The sequence below is a fragment of the Schistocerca gregaria genome, chromosome 3 (genome assembly GCF_023897955.1).
Source record: "Schistocerca gregaria isolate iqSchGreg1 chromosome 3, iqSchGreg1.2, whole genome shotgun sequence".
Classification (NCBI taxonomy): Eukaryota; Metazoa; Arthropoda; class Insecta; order Orthoptera; family Acrididae; genus Schistocerca; species Schistocerca gregaria.
Window position 1 is genome coordinate 563,724,216 of NC_064922.1, and position 15,843 is coordinate 563,740,058.

The 15,843-nt window shown below is 45.1% G+C and overlaps 1 protein-coding gene across 6 annotated transcripts in view; it reads left to right on the plus strand.

Moving 5' to 3' along the window:
• Window positions 1–15,843, plus strand: part of LOC126356172 (Ca(2+)/calmodulin-responsive adenylate cyclase) — a 1,163,484-nt gene that overhangs the window by 575,517 nt on the left and 572,124 nt on the right. For all 6 annotated transcript variants that reach the window (XM_050006929.1, XM_050006931.1, XM_050006933.1 and 3 more), the window contains exon 4: window positions 3,617–3,710. The gene's annotated coding sequence lies outside the window, so the exon portion shown is untranslated. The remainder of the gene's footprint in view (window positions 1–3,616; window positions 3,711–15,843) is intronic.

A 15,843-nucleotide genomic window follows, 5' to 3' on the forward strand; every position in this document is an offset into this window, starting at 1 on the left:
CCCATCCATCACTGCGGGATCCGACTCGCCACAGGAGCATTTCGGACAAGCCCTGTTGACAGCTTACTTGTGGAGGCTGGTGTTCCTCCATTGCGGATCCGGCGCGACCGACTTCTGGCCGCTTATGCTGCCCACGTTTGTAGCTTGCCAGGGCATCCCAACTACCGTCTCCTGTTCCCGCACTCGATCGTCCATCTTCCAGACAGGCGGCCCCGGTCAGGGTGTACGATCGCGGTTTGCATCCGGGCTCTACTGTGTGGGATTGAGTTTTTTCCTCTCCCGCCTGTTTTCCGGGCCAATCTCCGTCTGCCCCCTTGGTGTGTGTGCCGACCATGCATTCGGCTGGATTTGGCACAGGGTCTGAAAGACTCGGTCCCTCCTCCGGCCCTCCGCCGCCGCTTCGTTTCTCTCCTTGCCGAGTTTCCCGGATCTGCCGTGGCCTATACCGACGGTTCGATGGTCTCTGGTCGCACTGATTACGCTCTTACTCTAGAGGATCATTGTGAGCAACGGTCGCTGGCACCCGGGAACAGTGTATACACTGCCGAGTTGGTTGCCATCTATCGCGCCCTAGAGTATATCCGCTCCCGCTCAGGTGAGTCCTTTGTCATCTGTAGTGACTCCCTGAGTGCTTTACGAGCTCTTGACCAGTGCTTTCCTCGTACCCGTCTGGTGATGGACATCCACGAGTCGCTCCATGCTCTTGCCCGTTGCGGCCGCTCCGTGGTCTTTGTTTGGACCCCAGGTCATGTCGGCATCCCGGGCAATGAGCGGGTTGACACGCTGGCTAAACAGGCAGTGAATTCACCGGCTCTGGAACTCGGCTTTATGGAGTGTGATCTCCTGTCGCTTTTGCGCCAGAAAGTGCTTGGTGCCTGGGGTGACGAGTGGCGCACCCTGCCCACGCCCAACAAACTTCGGGCGGTGAAGGAGACGACCGGTGTGTGGCGCTCCTCCATGCTGGCCTCTCGGAAGGACTCTGTCGTCCTCTGCCGGCTGCGCGTTGGCCACACGTGGCTGACGCACGGCCATTTGTTGCGCCGGGAGGACCCACCGCTATGTCGCTGCGGGGCAGCTCTGACGGTGGTCCACATTTTGGTGGACTGCCCGCTTTTAACAGGACTCAGGCAGACGTTTGCGCTGCCTGATACCCTCCCTGCCCTTTTATGTGATGACGTTGCTATGGGTACCTCGTGTTGAGTTTTATTCGGGCAGGGGGTTTTTATCGTATGATTTGAGTGTTTGTCCTTTTATTTCCTGTATTGACTTGGGCCTTTGGCCTGTGGTTTTAAACTGTGGGTTTTAATGTCGTTTGGTGGTTGGCTTTTCCTTATTTTCATGGTCGGCCAACCACCTTCACACTCGGTGTGATTTTAGTTCCGTTTGTCTGGTCTTCTTGTATTGTGTCGTCCCTTGTCTCAGTTCTCCGTTTTTAACGACTGACAGTTTTTATTTCGTGTGATTTTATCGTGGAACAAGAGACCGATGACCTTAGGAGTCTGGTCCCTTCAATCCCACACCCAACCAACCAACCAACCAACATCAGTGCACTAGGGAACTGGCAGATATGATGAGCTGTGATCATTCCACCATCGCATCGTGCGACATTTGCATTCAGTGGGAAAGGTTAAAGAATCGGGTGTATGGGTACCGCAAGCTGTAAGCCAAAATAGCAAAATCAGTATGTGATCATCTTAGCATGCTCGCGAATAAACCCGTCTATCCTGTATCGTTACCGGTCACGATAAATGATGTCTTTATGCTGACATAATGAAAAGACGGAATGACTTGAGCCCAAACAAAGCAGTTACTCCGGGTACAAAGACATCCACGTAGCCACAAAAGATAGTGTTACACATCTTGTGAGGTGACGGTGAGGTGTACTACGAGTTGCTTCCCCCAAGTGTAACCATCACTACTGGCATATGTGTACAACTGAGCTGTCTTGAAGACGCAGTCTAACAACAACGACCACGAAGAATGCGTGAAGTGGTGCTACTACACGATAAAGGTCGCCCGCATTCTGCTAGACCGACAATAAAAATACTATGCAAGTCTTGGGTTGGGAAGGCATGCCGCACCCATCTTATTCACCTGATCATGCGCCCTCAGATTCTCACCTTTCCTTCTCTCTGTCGAACAACCTGCGAGGAACTTCCTATCCGGATGAAAATGCGCACCGAAAATGCTCGATGAGTTCTTCAACTCAAAACCATGTGATTTTCACAGTCGCGAATGGTAAAGTTTTCCCAGCGTTGGCAGACTGTTGTAGATAATGAAGGAGAGTGTACTGTTTCTTTGATCACGAAAGTCTCCGTTATATGTAGCTGTTATGTTTGCTAAACTAACGGCAAACCGCTGCGAACCTATGCGCCAGTCAAATAGTATTGATGAAGACACAAACGGTTTACGCAGTAGAAGTCGTATGGAAACCCAAAACTCACCTTCGCATAGACAAAGCTGTCTAAAAAGCGTCTCGTTGCTGTATTCCTTCTTGCTGTTTAATGCGCAACTCACTGAGCTCAGCCACTATCATGGATACGCTGTGGAAGATCGGGGATTTAAGGTCCCATCGACGACAAGATTCTTAGAGTCGGAGCACAAGCTTAGAGTTGGAAGGAAATGGAACGCATCGTTTTCGAAGGAACATTGTATTTGTATTTGCCATTAGAGGAACTGAAGGGAAAGCCAAATCTGGATGCTTGGACATAGATTTGAAGTCCAGACCTCCGAAATGGGAGTCGAGAGGCGAAGGAAAGGGAAAGGGAAGAAATTGTTGATGTCAGTTGCATCGGGACTTGTTATGCAAGCAGCGGCGACGAGTGAAAATGTGTGCCGGACCCGGGCTCGGTATTTCCTGCTCCCTAGGAATTTGCGGTAATCACTGAGCCATCCGGACACAGTGTTTATCGTAAATGCGCGGGCTACCTCGGCACGCTTCCCGACCGACCCATGCTCACACCGAGCATTACTTAACCACTGTCCTCGCCCATGAGGTCCATGTTCTCTACTTTCAGATTCTCGCAGGAGGTCGAACGTGATTGAATATTCGCACTGAAGGCGGTGGATTCACGTCCCAACGAGGCGAATCAATTATGTGAGTGCGTCGAACACGGCCGAAAGAACAGACTACACGCAATATTAAGATGGAATAATTAACATTGTGTGGGACGAGATATGCAGCCAGCGGACGAATTAATTACTACTAGAAATGCTCTAATGTTGTCAATAGTATCTTAGCAGGAGTTTAATTCGTTGTTTGTCCCTATACATTGATGAACCAGTAGTGCTACATCACCTGGCAATCTCTCTCTCTCTCTCTCTCTCTCTCTCTCTCTCTCTCTCTCTCTCTCTCTCTCTCTGTGTGTGTGTGTGTGTGTGTGTGTGTGTGTGTGTGTGTGTGTGTGTGTGTCTGTGTGTGTGTGTTAAAGGGGATTAGAAATTTTGTTGGAGCTGTTAATTTGCAGTAATACAGCGACGTCATTGTGGCGCTGCTGGGGCAGGTGTTTTTGAAAACAGGCGAAAACAAAGCAGAGGAGGCCGTTTAATACGGGCTGTGTTGTGCGGCAGCGGAGCAGCAAAGCCGGCTGCATTGTGCGTCCCTCCTGTGTTCCAGGGCAGCGGAGCGAGGTCTGAGCACGCCGGCCGTCCCAGCCCAGCCACGTGACCGGCGAGCGAGGAGTATTCTGGGAGCGCCGCCCACACCACAGGTCGGTACCGGGCCGCGTGATTCTTTCCAGGAGCTCGGAGACTCGGTGACAGCCACCAGATGGAGTGATATGCGCAGAAGCAGGCGGGTGCTGTAGCTAGGGCCAGAGTATTACGTGACGAACCAGCCATTTCTGGCACGCTTGGCTGTAGCGTGAACATTGAGCGTCTCGCTTCTTTATAGTTTACCTGTGGTGAAGGTAATCGCTCCAAACAAATAAGAACTCACGATAATGCCGCCTCTAGCCTTAGTGACGGCGTTTTCGGTGAGGAGGGAAAACCAGAACTTCTTCAGCTATGGCATATCCAGCTGACGAAATGCTCTCCTTTACCAGATTGCGGGGAAGTTGATTGCTACATTTCATTTGTTTTTAAAATGGTCCCGACATTTTCTGCGTGATCAAGATACTTATTTAGTGGGTAACCAAGAAGCGACAAAGTGCCTGAGACCTGATGAAACGAGGAAGGTGTTTCTGTAGCATTCTGAACACGGATGTGTCATCTTGAAAGATGGGAGTGCCCACAGCATGTATCATGTGAAGGAAACTGCAGCATTAAGTCATCGAGAATGTAGGAGTGAGTATCCCGAATCATGCACATGGTAACCTGAACAGATGGACCCATGACTTGGTACGAAAAACACCCCAAAAATATCACAGAATCATCTGGGGTCCGTTAGGCACAATACACATTTCAAATTCAACACCTTATTTGACCATTGACCCACCTACGGACTTACATTATTTGAGAATCAGCTAATGTTTATTTCCTGTGTCGTTTGGTTGATTAAAGAGATGCAGTTTTTCGTACTACTAGGAGCAAAGGCCATTTTCGAGTCTACTGATTCCAAATATCCATTGCATTATTCCGCATTGTTCGTTCGGAAGCTGGTTGAGATGGATCATCTTTCACTGACAGTAGTCTACCAGTTCCCATCGCATTTGAAACAGTGTCCCTCGTCATCTTGCACTGTCGGTTAGGATCCTTTTCTCTGTCTGTTAGGATCATCTAACTACTATGTTACACGGCTGTAAGCGGAAACACCATTTCTTGTAAACATGGTGGACAATCCACGTTGATACACCGACAGACTGTGTAACAGTGTTCAATGTGTGGTCTTGGGCACGTTTAAACACGATAGCACCTTTCTGTTACTCTCTTACTTTCCCACGTAGACCCATGTTATTTTCTATTGATCGTATGTTACTTTAGTGTGCTTTCCAAAAATAGGTAAGACGTTTTCACCCTAGTAACACCACGTTAAAATCATACTTCTCATAAAACAGCAACGCCCAGGTCCATATATATTGCGATCGGTCAGCCACACGAAGTACACGCAGACTTATGTGACCCGGACTGCGACAAAGCCCAGGTGCATACAACACTGGGCGCTTAACTTCAAATGCTGTTTGTGTCTTCGTCCTCTGTCCGAAGATGGATTTAATGCATCTCTACCGCGTGCCCTGTGCAACCCGTTTCGACTCTGATTAAGTACGGGAAACTACAGCTATTTCAAGCATATGAGCCTGGTTACGGACTTAACGTTAGAGACAACTCGGCTAGGAGGGTGATTAACGAACAGCATTTGAGGACAGTAAGAGCCAATGGGTTTGCTTCATTTCGGATGTGCTTGTGTCACAGGTGTTAGACTGTGCTTATGTCGGGTCTGGCGGATACATTATCTTGGGTGTCCTGTTGGCGCTGTGACAGACATATAGAGAATTGAATGTTTACGTGTGAAACATTGCGGGAAAAATTTGTCAGCAAATGATTCGTGAAATAATGTACTTTGTCACACGGCTGTTATTTTTCTGACAAGGGGAAGGAAATATAAGTTGGTCCATATTTCAGTACGTGAGTGTTCTTGTTGCTGGCTTCTGCTTCTGGAACATCGATTTATTGTAAAGATTCAGCAATACCTTTTTTTTAATTTGTAGCACAATTTGCATTGAATAGTTGTATTGGCGAATTCTGTTACTTTGTACAGTTAAATGCATATTTCGTCTTTAAATGATCATTTAGCGAGATGTAGAACATGAAGTATGGAAATTTTGGTACAGATCACCGACGGACACCATACCATCAATATCTGTTCTGTGTTTTGCACAAAGTTTATCATCACTCGCTGTTTGCTGCGATCTTTGTCTTCACCGCTGCATTTACGGACGTGGTGTTGACAATTCGATCGCAGCTAAATATTTGTGACAAACAAGAATATAAATTTCGTTCCTGCTAGTTTTAGTCGTAGCAATTCAAGCTGTGCTCTAATGTTCCTGCCTGTCCACACCCTCGGAAATTGCGTTATATTCGGAGTAAACAGCGAAATATTCTTAACAAGCTGGTTTCAGCTTTAATTTTTCAATCAGACTGAAGTCATTATTCGAAAGACAACTTGTTCCTAAGAGAGCACACTCTCATATGTAAATAACATCAAATATTACAGAGCATACTTCAGTTACATGAATAAGAAATAACCAGAATATGATATAAAAGCGAAAATGCTGAAAAGGTTAGTATTTTGCAAGACAAGGACCCTCTTATTCAGACACCATACAAATCTTGGCATTAGTATTATCTATCTTAGGATCTCCAAAAGGTTCTTTGCTGTTGATGTGCCGTTAACTGACTTTTAATTTTAACAAATCGTGCCAAGTACGATGTTTGATGTTAGTGATAAATCTTCGATGCGTTATTACATTGAAACAACGTACCGCGTGATTATAATTAAACTTTCCCTAGTTAACACGTTATAGCACGGAAACTATTACCGTATAAGTATCAAACTTGGTAACATCAACGTCCAGGTTATGGGGTGCATGATTTCTATGCGTCACAGCGCCGCCGTCCGGTTCCAACTATGGCCAGCAGTTGCCATGATCACTCATCGTGATTCATAGTCTGACACACCTTTCCAGTCGCAGTGCATTTGTTGACGTGTCGACATGGTCTTGGACAAAAGGAGCAGGGTGGTATTGGTGAAGCACTGTTGTTATAACAACAGTAATGCTGCAGCTGCACTTTTAGAATATCGCCTTCTGAAAGCATTAGCGTAGGATCCTCTTTCTCCATCTGCTGTGCGGAGCATGAAGTAGTAGTTGGAATCAACGGGAGAAATGGGCGTCGCTCCGGGAACAGACCGACGACCGGTTGTACCACAGGTGGACGATGAAATCGCTGTTGCTATGGCAGACAACGCTGCGCGCAATTCCCGATCGTCAGGCTGTGAGCGTGCTGTGTTACAACAGTTGAACATCCCGTGGTCCACTGTACGGAAGGTGCTTCGAACCGTTCTCAAATGGTATCTGGACAAGATCCACATCGTACAGCAGCTTGCATCACAGGACGCACAACGACGTGTTGACTTCTCTCTGCACTTTCTCGCAAGGATTGAAGTTGACGAGGGCTGTCCCTGGACCGACCTGTGGTCAGACAGCTCATTTTTCTCTAATGGTTTGATCAACACACAAAATTATCGAGTGTGGAGATCTTCACTTCCAGTCACTGTGCGTGGTTCTGTATGGTGAACGTGTCACCATATAGTGTGTATTGACGGCTACGTTAATCATTGGCCCATTATTTTTTGAACAGGTTGGTGGTCAAGGACCAAAGACGTGCAGTGTAACTGGGCAGCGTTACTGCGATATGCTTCGCCAGCATGTCATATCCGCCCTACAGAAGAGGCACGCGTTGAACTCAACAATTTTTCATGCAAGATGGGGCCTCACAGCACATCGCTCGTGAAGCTCACCTGCTTCTCCGAAAAGCATTTGGAAACGATAGAGTTATCAGCCGATCGTTTCCAAATGCTTAGCCGGCCCGATCACCTGATCTCACCCCCTGTGGTTCCTGTTTGTGGGGCTACCTGAAGGGCACGGTTTACCAGAGGAAGATTCACACACGTGCTGATCTGAAGCGCAGCATATCAAGAGAGGTAGCTAGCATACCTACGGAAATGCTTCGTTCTGCTGTGCCGAATGCAATCCTGCGCTTTCACACTCTTCTGGACACTGATGTGCGCCATATTGAGCCAATTTGTAGCAGTAATGGTACCGGTAGGTAATCGTATGATGTACCGTAGCCACACATCAAAAGTATTTCTTGAACTGATTGTGTTATTTCTCTTCCCCATGCCCTCTCTCCCGCGTCCGGCCATCCTGATTTAGGTTTTCCGTGATTTCCCTAAATCGCTCCAGGCAAATGCCGGGATGGTTCCTTTGAAAGAGCACGCCCGACTTCCTTCCCTAAACCTATTAGACCGATGCGTGGTTTCCGTAAATTGATTACTGCGAGTGGGGGGAATGAATACCCTTCTCTGTAGTAGTTCGGTCAGAGCTCGTATTCAGTCTTCAGATGGTTCTGTGTGGATGGGACGCTTAACCGTCATCTCGCTACCGCGTTCTGTGGGTAGTTTGTCGCCACTTCAGTTGTAGCCCCAGCTCTGCGGGCTAAGTTCACGGTACGGCGCCACTCTCTCGGCCGCAGGGGGGTTCGTTCTGTTCTCTGCTCGAGCGATTGCCGCGCGGCCCTCACTGGAAGCAGCCATTGATTCTGGCAGCCTCAGCCTCTGAGATCCCATTTGCGCCGCCACGCTTTTCGAGAGCCACTTGGATGGGGCGGAGCAGAGCGGAGACCAGGACGCTGTTTCCTTCGCGTCCGGCCGCTATTGGACCCACGCCGGTCTGCGCTCCCAAACAACACCGTGCTCTCCGCCAAAGCCGCGCCTTGCCACTTCAGCCGTCGGCTGTCTAACCTTTATAGTGGCACCATTCTTCCAAAGAGTTGCACTCTGCCGCATTCTTACTATTGGAGAAGTTATGTTCGCACAGTTTCTTGTAATGTTTGTTTCAAAGCTCGTTACAGCGTGCGGTACATCCAGAAAGGAGAGAGAGATTGCTAATAACATTAGGGTATTTGACAAGCATTGAGGCAATCATCCACCGATGCACCAGGTTGGAGATGTCTGTCTGTTGCGTACAACACCGTGTCCTGCTCTGTCAAGATCCATGTACTAATTTATATTTACGTGACAAACCCTAATTCTAGGGCTATATTTCATTTTGACAAATGGATCTATGCCGACATCGTAAAAAAAAGGCGATTGTACATTAGTCCTTACCAATGTAAAATTGCCACCTTCTGAAGAAGACAAATTTATATTTGTCGAAACCTTGGTAAAGAATTCTTTATCCATTGCAACTGGTCGGCTGTTTATAATTTTATCACGTGGAACCGTTGCTGTTGTGCAGCTATGTTTAAAATACTGAAATGCGTAACAACCAGGTGCACATCGTCGTCCGGCAGGAATCGTCGACCTGGCAAGATCATTTTTAGTGGATCGAAGGCGTGATAGTCGCATGGGTGAGATCAGGACTACAGGGCGGGTGCTCGGCCATCTCCGACATGAGTTGGCTCAACTTCAGCGTTACGACCTTTGCGACATGGGGACGTGCGTCGTCATGAAGCAGTAGCACCCTTGTCGCAATTCTCCTGGACGTTTCCGTTGTTTTCGACAGACATGCTGCCCCCGTACACGTTCTTCGTTCTCCGATGGATGTTTGCCGGTGTTTGCCATTCGACAGCCGAGAAAGGAATAACAGGACGATGGTCCTGTTTGGATGCATTTACTAATAACTTCGTCAAAGTGCACATTTCCACGTTTATCTCACGCACCTCGGAAGGACACGAAGGCCACACTAACATGTTGCCTATATGTCGGCGCTTATATACCCCCATCAGGGTAGCGCTACGTTTCATATACGCCGCAGCAATGCCCTCAGGCGGAAACTTTGTCTTCCTTTTCAATAATTAATTCGCCCATTTACTGTATATCATCGTCTATCTCTGCTCATACTGTATTAATCATTCCACCAGCAGCATATGCCTCCAGACCAGTAGTTTCCAACGTCTCTGAGACCATTACCCCTGAGCAGTCAGATATTAGCTATTACCCCTCCACTCCTCCGCCATCATCAGAACTAGCGCCAATTAATCTGTAGAATGAAATAGGATTTTCTTCGTATTTAAGTTTTTATAAATGGCAGAAGATAATGAAGTTTCGTTTTTTAGGTTCTCTGTTTAACCACGAAGTAATGGATCAGTGAGAACGATCGGTACTCTGTATCTCTAACAACCTTTTTCATGGAATGATGAACCAATTTTCAGTGCTTTGCGTTTCCTGCATACAAGTCCGCCTCAGAAAACAAAGCTATCGCATTTTATCGCGTAATTCCATTTTTTCTCGAAAAATTTTCTTCGAAACAATAGGGAGGAAATTACGCTAGGAGTAGAGTGATGCTTCTAGGAATACATAAAGGAAGGGAACGTTGTGTTAGGTAGGTAAAAGTTAATTTGTGAAAAAAGTGATACCTAACAGATTTATTTTCGATTAACCCCAAAGATCTGGATTCATACCACTGTTTCATTACGCTTACAATGAAGAGCAGCAAACCATTGTTTATTTTCCCCTCAGTATTCTGCGGCCCCGCTTTCGCCACTGTCTCCACTATTTACAGGCTCATATAGCACAGCGTCTTCAGTTTTTTCACTATTCCACGCCATGTCCTCGGAACCGTCATTGGCACAAATTTCAGTATTTTTTTAAAAAAACTCTTCTTACCAGTATCGTCACTAATTTTGTCCCATGCACGGATTATTCACTCGCACATCGTTGGTATTCATGTCTCCCCTCTCTTGTCTCTTGGCATCAGCTGATGAGATCCTGCCGCCATTCATTCTGAATACAGGTATTGAAGATGTTGTTTGAAAGGTTTGTTGATCCGTGTTGCGAATCTTGGAGAGCAAATAGCCATATTGCTCTCGCACTTGTAATACGCAACGATGGAACTCGATTATCCGTGTAGCCTTGAGGTAAACCTTGGCACAAAGATATTCTCTTTCGTAGAGTGATATTGTGCAGTCTCATAAAACAAACCACCCAACCAATGCTTGCTTCAAAATCCTTTCTGTCAGTGTTGAGCTTGGCAGCTATTTCGCGAGCTTGCGTAAGAGACAGCACAACCATCATCCGGAATTTCATTGACATAAGCAACTAAACCATTATCAATTCCGCGGTATATCCCTGTTTTATGCCCACGGAAAAATTTGGTTCAAAATGGTTCAAATGGCTCTGAGCACTATGGGACTTAACATCTGAAGTCATCAGGAACTTAGAACTACTTAAACCTAACTAACCTAAGGACGTGACACACATCCATGCCCTAAGCAGGATTACAACCTGCGACCGTAGTGGTCGCGCGGTTCCAGACTGAAGCGCCTAGAACGGCTCGGTCACACCGACCGGCCGGAAGATTTGGGATTGACCTTTGTAGCTATGAGTTTATTTTCTTCACTCCGCCAGTACCGTTTTGAATTAGGATCAACGGAGAAATGTCTTCCTGCAGCTTTCACTCCGTTTGTATCGGCGTAAGATAACACATTTCATTTAAATTTTACCATGTAGTTTGAATATTTTGACATTATGACGACTTGTAACAAGTTCGTTGTTGTCCATTGTCAAGTCATTTGAAGGCCGCCCTAGGAAGAACGAACCAGGAGAGGGAGTTAAGCTCTGTGTTAATAAAATAATTTTTTAACGATGAAAAATCGTAGGGGAGGGGTATTGTCGAGGGGGGAGCTTATGTGATAAAATACGGTAACTATCAACACTGACGTCAGGCATATACGCTTCTGCGCATCACGCCTCCTTAGTAGCAATTGCCTCGCCCACACTCTGCAAGACCATTATATATATATATATATATATATATATATTGCGCTATGCTTAGGAGTTCTGTTTGTAAATCACTTAATTTCTGGACTACTTAGCTCGGAACTTTTGTGTCCGACCACTGCCGCTAATAATAATATTGTGTAGGGCTTACAGCAATGAACATAGTTACTTTTGTGTTGTCATTTAGTTTATCCTCTGCGAAACGAGTATTGAAGCCATTTCTGAACTATTGCGAGAACTGCCTAAAACTGGGATAAGACATTTTCACGAGGTGTAAGCGTATGTTTATTTTCACCCCTCAAAAAATTACATTTTATTCCTTAGGGGTAATTACCATCAGGTTGGAAACCACTGCTTAGACTCGCATTTCGGAGGTCTGAAGTTCAGGTCGATGTTCAGCGTCCAGATTTCGATTCTTCGCAGTCATTCTAAACCGCATAAAGCAAATGATAGGAGTATTCCTTCGCAAAGGACGCTTCTGATTTCCTTCTCAAATCTAGCTTGTAGATAGTCTCTAATCATTCCTCAACGACTGGTCGTTAAATCCTTATCTTTTATAATGTATGCATGATGATGGTGGGTGAGCTCAACGACCTGTGGATTCAGTTGCTTGAAGGAATATAGCGATGATGCACTACGTGTTCATCGTATGATGAAAACAAATACATATATACAACATTTGTGGACAACATGTGCACAATCAGAAGCTCGTACAATCTTGCATCTCCAGATCCAGTTCGCTGATCCATTCGATCGCGTCTCCTGATGCGCAGTGAATTTCCATTATCGTTCGTTTGTACGCTGGAAGAGGACAGTCTGCAATGATATGGTGGATGGACTTAACTAGCCCGTCCACACAGTAAACACACCTGCCTTGTCTGGTTCATGATCATCAATTGATATCTGGGAGATCGAAGGGCTTTAGATTAGATGTCTGTTGACAACAGATCACTGCTTCCACCAGATTTTGTGTGAAAGGTTAACACTGGAAGCCAGCAGAACAAAGTTGTTTGTTATGTGGTACGATGGCTTCCTTGATTTAAAGCGTTGGTGTCCTGCTTTGTAAATGGATAGCTGAGTATTCTTCTGAATGTTGTTCCAGACCTTCAGCAGAGCTTCCGGTTTTCTTAGAGCTGGAGAAGGTGGGTTGCTGAGTACTGGAAGCCATAGGGTATTTTACTCCGAATGTATCCCGTAATTATTCACATTGACTGATTGAGTTGGCACGTCCACCTTCTTAGAGTGAGCACTACTGATCCTGGTCGAATGACAGTATTCAGTAGCAATGATAGGCTTAAGGCTGTGGATCTTAAAACAAGAGAATTAGCTCCCCGTTAGGTACCAGTTGAAGGTTTTGAAGAATGATTTTTCTCGTTTTGACTTTAGTAGGTACAGCTGAAAGATTCCTTCTGCTAGAGTTGCGTCTAGTGTTATTCCTAGGTATTTTGTTGTACTGCGGTACGTCTAGGCTTTGCCTTTGACTTCCGGTTTGTAATTTGCCTGTCTGTTGCGTAGGTGAAATAAAACTATAATTATTTCCTCAGGATTTAGGTGGAGGCACCATTTCTTGAAGCATACTTCCAAGCCTTCCAATTCAGTGGATAAAGTGGTTTTAGAATCAGAAAAGTTGGAGCTCTGGCCCATGAAACAATTTCATCAGTGTAAATGATTTTTTTTTATGATGATTCAGGCAAGTCGTGTGTGTGCAGACTGAAATGCCAGAACAGATCCTTGAGATAAACCTTCATTTAGTTTAATTACTGTGCTTCTGTATTGCTTTTTTATGTCAAGAAGCGTTTAAGCTTTTACTCATCGTCAACTAGTGTAATAAATTTTTTGTTTTCATATCTAATACATATTTGTGGACTGAATTTTGAACCCCGCAGCTACCCTGTGTAAAATAATTCATGTAGCTACTATGTTTCTCCAGTTGTATATGTTCATGTAAATAACAGCTTCATGCACTTACTTTATTTCTCTAACTTGTAGTTTCTGTTTGTCATTTTTATAAACATAACGTGCCCTCGCACTTTTAGCTACACTGATCATGGCAATTTTCGCTATGGGATCGATTTCAGCGTTCGTTTGCCCATCCCTCATCTAATCGTTTACTTTCTTCTTGAATCAGGGAACCGTGGCTAAGGCTTATTCATTACATCACTAGATAGTTTGTGCAATAGTTTGTGCAGTTGACACACTCGTTATCGTAGTTCACCAAATAAACTTACGTAGTACTATTTGATTCTCATTCAGATCAAACATCGGTTCTCAATCGGATTAGCTGCTAAGATCATTTTATACAATGTTCTCGATGCTAATTTTCACGAGCCTAGCCAGTAAGTAATTCACTTTCATGAAATAACCAATATTCCTATAAAATGCTACAAAGCACCTCCATGTCCTCAACAATTACAATAATCCACTGAAACAATTTATGCCCACTAACTATTTATTAGCGCGGTACTTGAGGACGAAACACACCTGCCCTCGTCAAGGTCTCCTAACTGCCTATTCCTCCTCGGTTGTAGTTCGTAGTTCGCTCATCCTTCTTGGATCTCCGTGATCAATACGGTATAGCTTTTACGGTTCCATAGTTTATCTATTATTCTCACGATGATGCGCTTATCTGGTTTTCCATGGTTTCATTGTTATTCTCCTGATGATTCACTTTTGTGGTATTATAATCAGATGCCCGATGAACATTTCGTCCTTGTCGCGCTTCTTGTATTAACACCAGGGATAGAAGCTTCTGTCCATTTTCTTGGTATTTTAATGCACGTTACGGTTGTTCTTCTTTCTAAGTGGAAAATTCTGTCCGTTTCTGTAGTGTTAATTCATTGTTTAAAACTGTTTTACTTGCGAATGTCATTTCTGGTTGTGTAAATATTTCGAAGTGTTTAAATTTCTGGCTCCTGAACTATTCCGAAGTATTCTATCATTTGGTTTAATCATTCCTGCCATATTCTTGACATATAATTGCGTGTGCATACGCGCAATAAAATTACGGATGGTTTATATTTTTAATCTTTACGGAGAATTCAGTGCTCGTTCCCTTTTATGTGAAAAGTACATTTATTTTAATTTTATGATGATTAACCAGTTTTGTTAAACACCTAAGTTATAAACTTAAATGTATAGGAATCCGATCGCATTCAGACGTTCACCTAAAAACTGTTGACCAATACATCGAATGGGCCTGCTGTCAAATTGTGACTGCATCAGCTAAGTTACGAAACGTACCAATAAACGAAGAGAAGAGCCGTGTTTTACTGTTCATGTAACAGTGCATGGCATGGTCTACTTGGGTTGCCATCACTAAAACAAAAATCATTGTCTTTTCAAAAGCTGAAACATTCATTTGGTATGGAACGAACCTCTGTAATGATGCTTTCCGTTTGGGACGGAGAAAACCGTTTTTTCTTTACATTATATCTGAAACGATATTCAGAGTCCTCGATGACTGGTGGTGGTGGTGGTGGTGGTGGTGGTGGTGGTGGTGGTGGTGGTGGTGGTGGTGGTGGTATGGCATAATTTATTGGGAGACCTCGCCTGGGGTTGTTCGGCCGCCTAGTGCAAGTCTTTCTGTTTGACAACACTTCGCCGACAGTACAATGAGGATGAGGTGAAATATTTAGAACAACATACATACCAAGTCTCCGACCTGGCCGGGAATCGAAGCCGAGACCCTACGATCTAGAAACGGTTACACTAACAAGGCCACATTTAACAGTTTTACGTTATTATACTTTTGCTCCAATGGGAAAAGTGCGCGCTGGCAGTTTAATCATTCAAGCTGCTTTGGACCTGAACCATTTTGGAGTCCAGTAGATTGCACAAGCGCCTTTACTTTACACTATGCGCTAAATTTTCTGAACAGTCATTTGTTTGCCGTCCAATCGACGGAGTTAAGAGGGATGTGGCATTTCCGTCTGCCCTCGTAATGCTGTAAATGAGAAGAGGCAGTGGTAGCATTATGGATACTCGTACGTATTCGCACGGCGGTTGAGAGCTCCATTCCACCATCTAGATTTAGGTTCGCGTGATTTCCGTAAGTCGATTAAACCGAATGCCCTTAGAAAAGGCACGGACGATTTCCTTGACCGTCCTTCACATTTGTCAGCTTGCGCACCATATGTGATGACTTCATCGTCAATGTCATGTTGTACCTTAATCTCCCATCCTTCGGATTATACAAACTGTGCAAACGTGTTTGAGTTGTGGAGTCGGGGACAAATTATGCACGCTTATGTGCAATAGTTACACATGCTAGCTAGCAGGATTGCGTGCGACCATGTTTATTCGCCGAGGAGCGGTGTGATGCAGCCCGATTATGTGGCGCTGGTATTTGTCACGGGCTGTCGAGAGCCTAAAACCACTATTATCCAGGGTCACGTCCACTTCGTGGA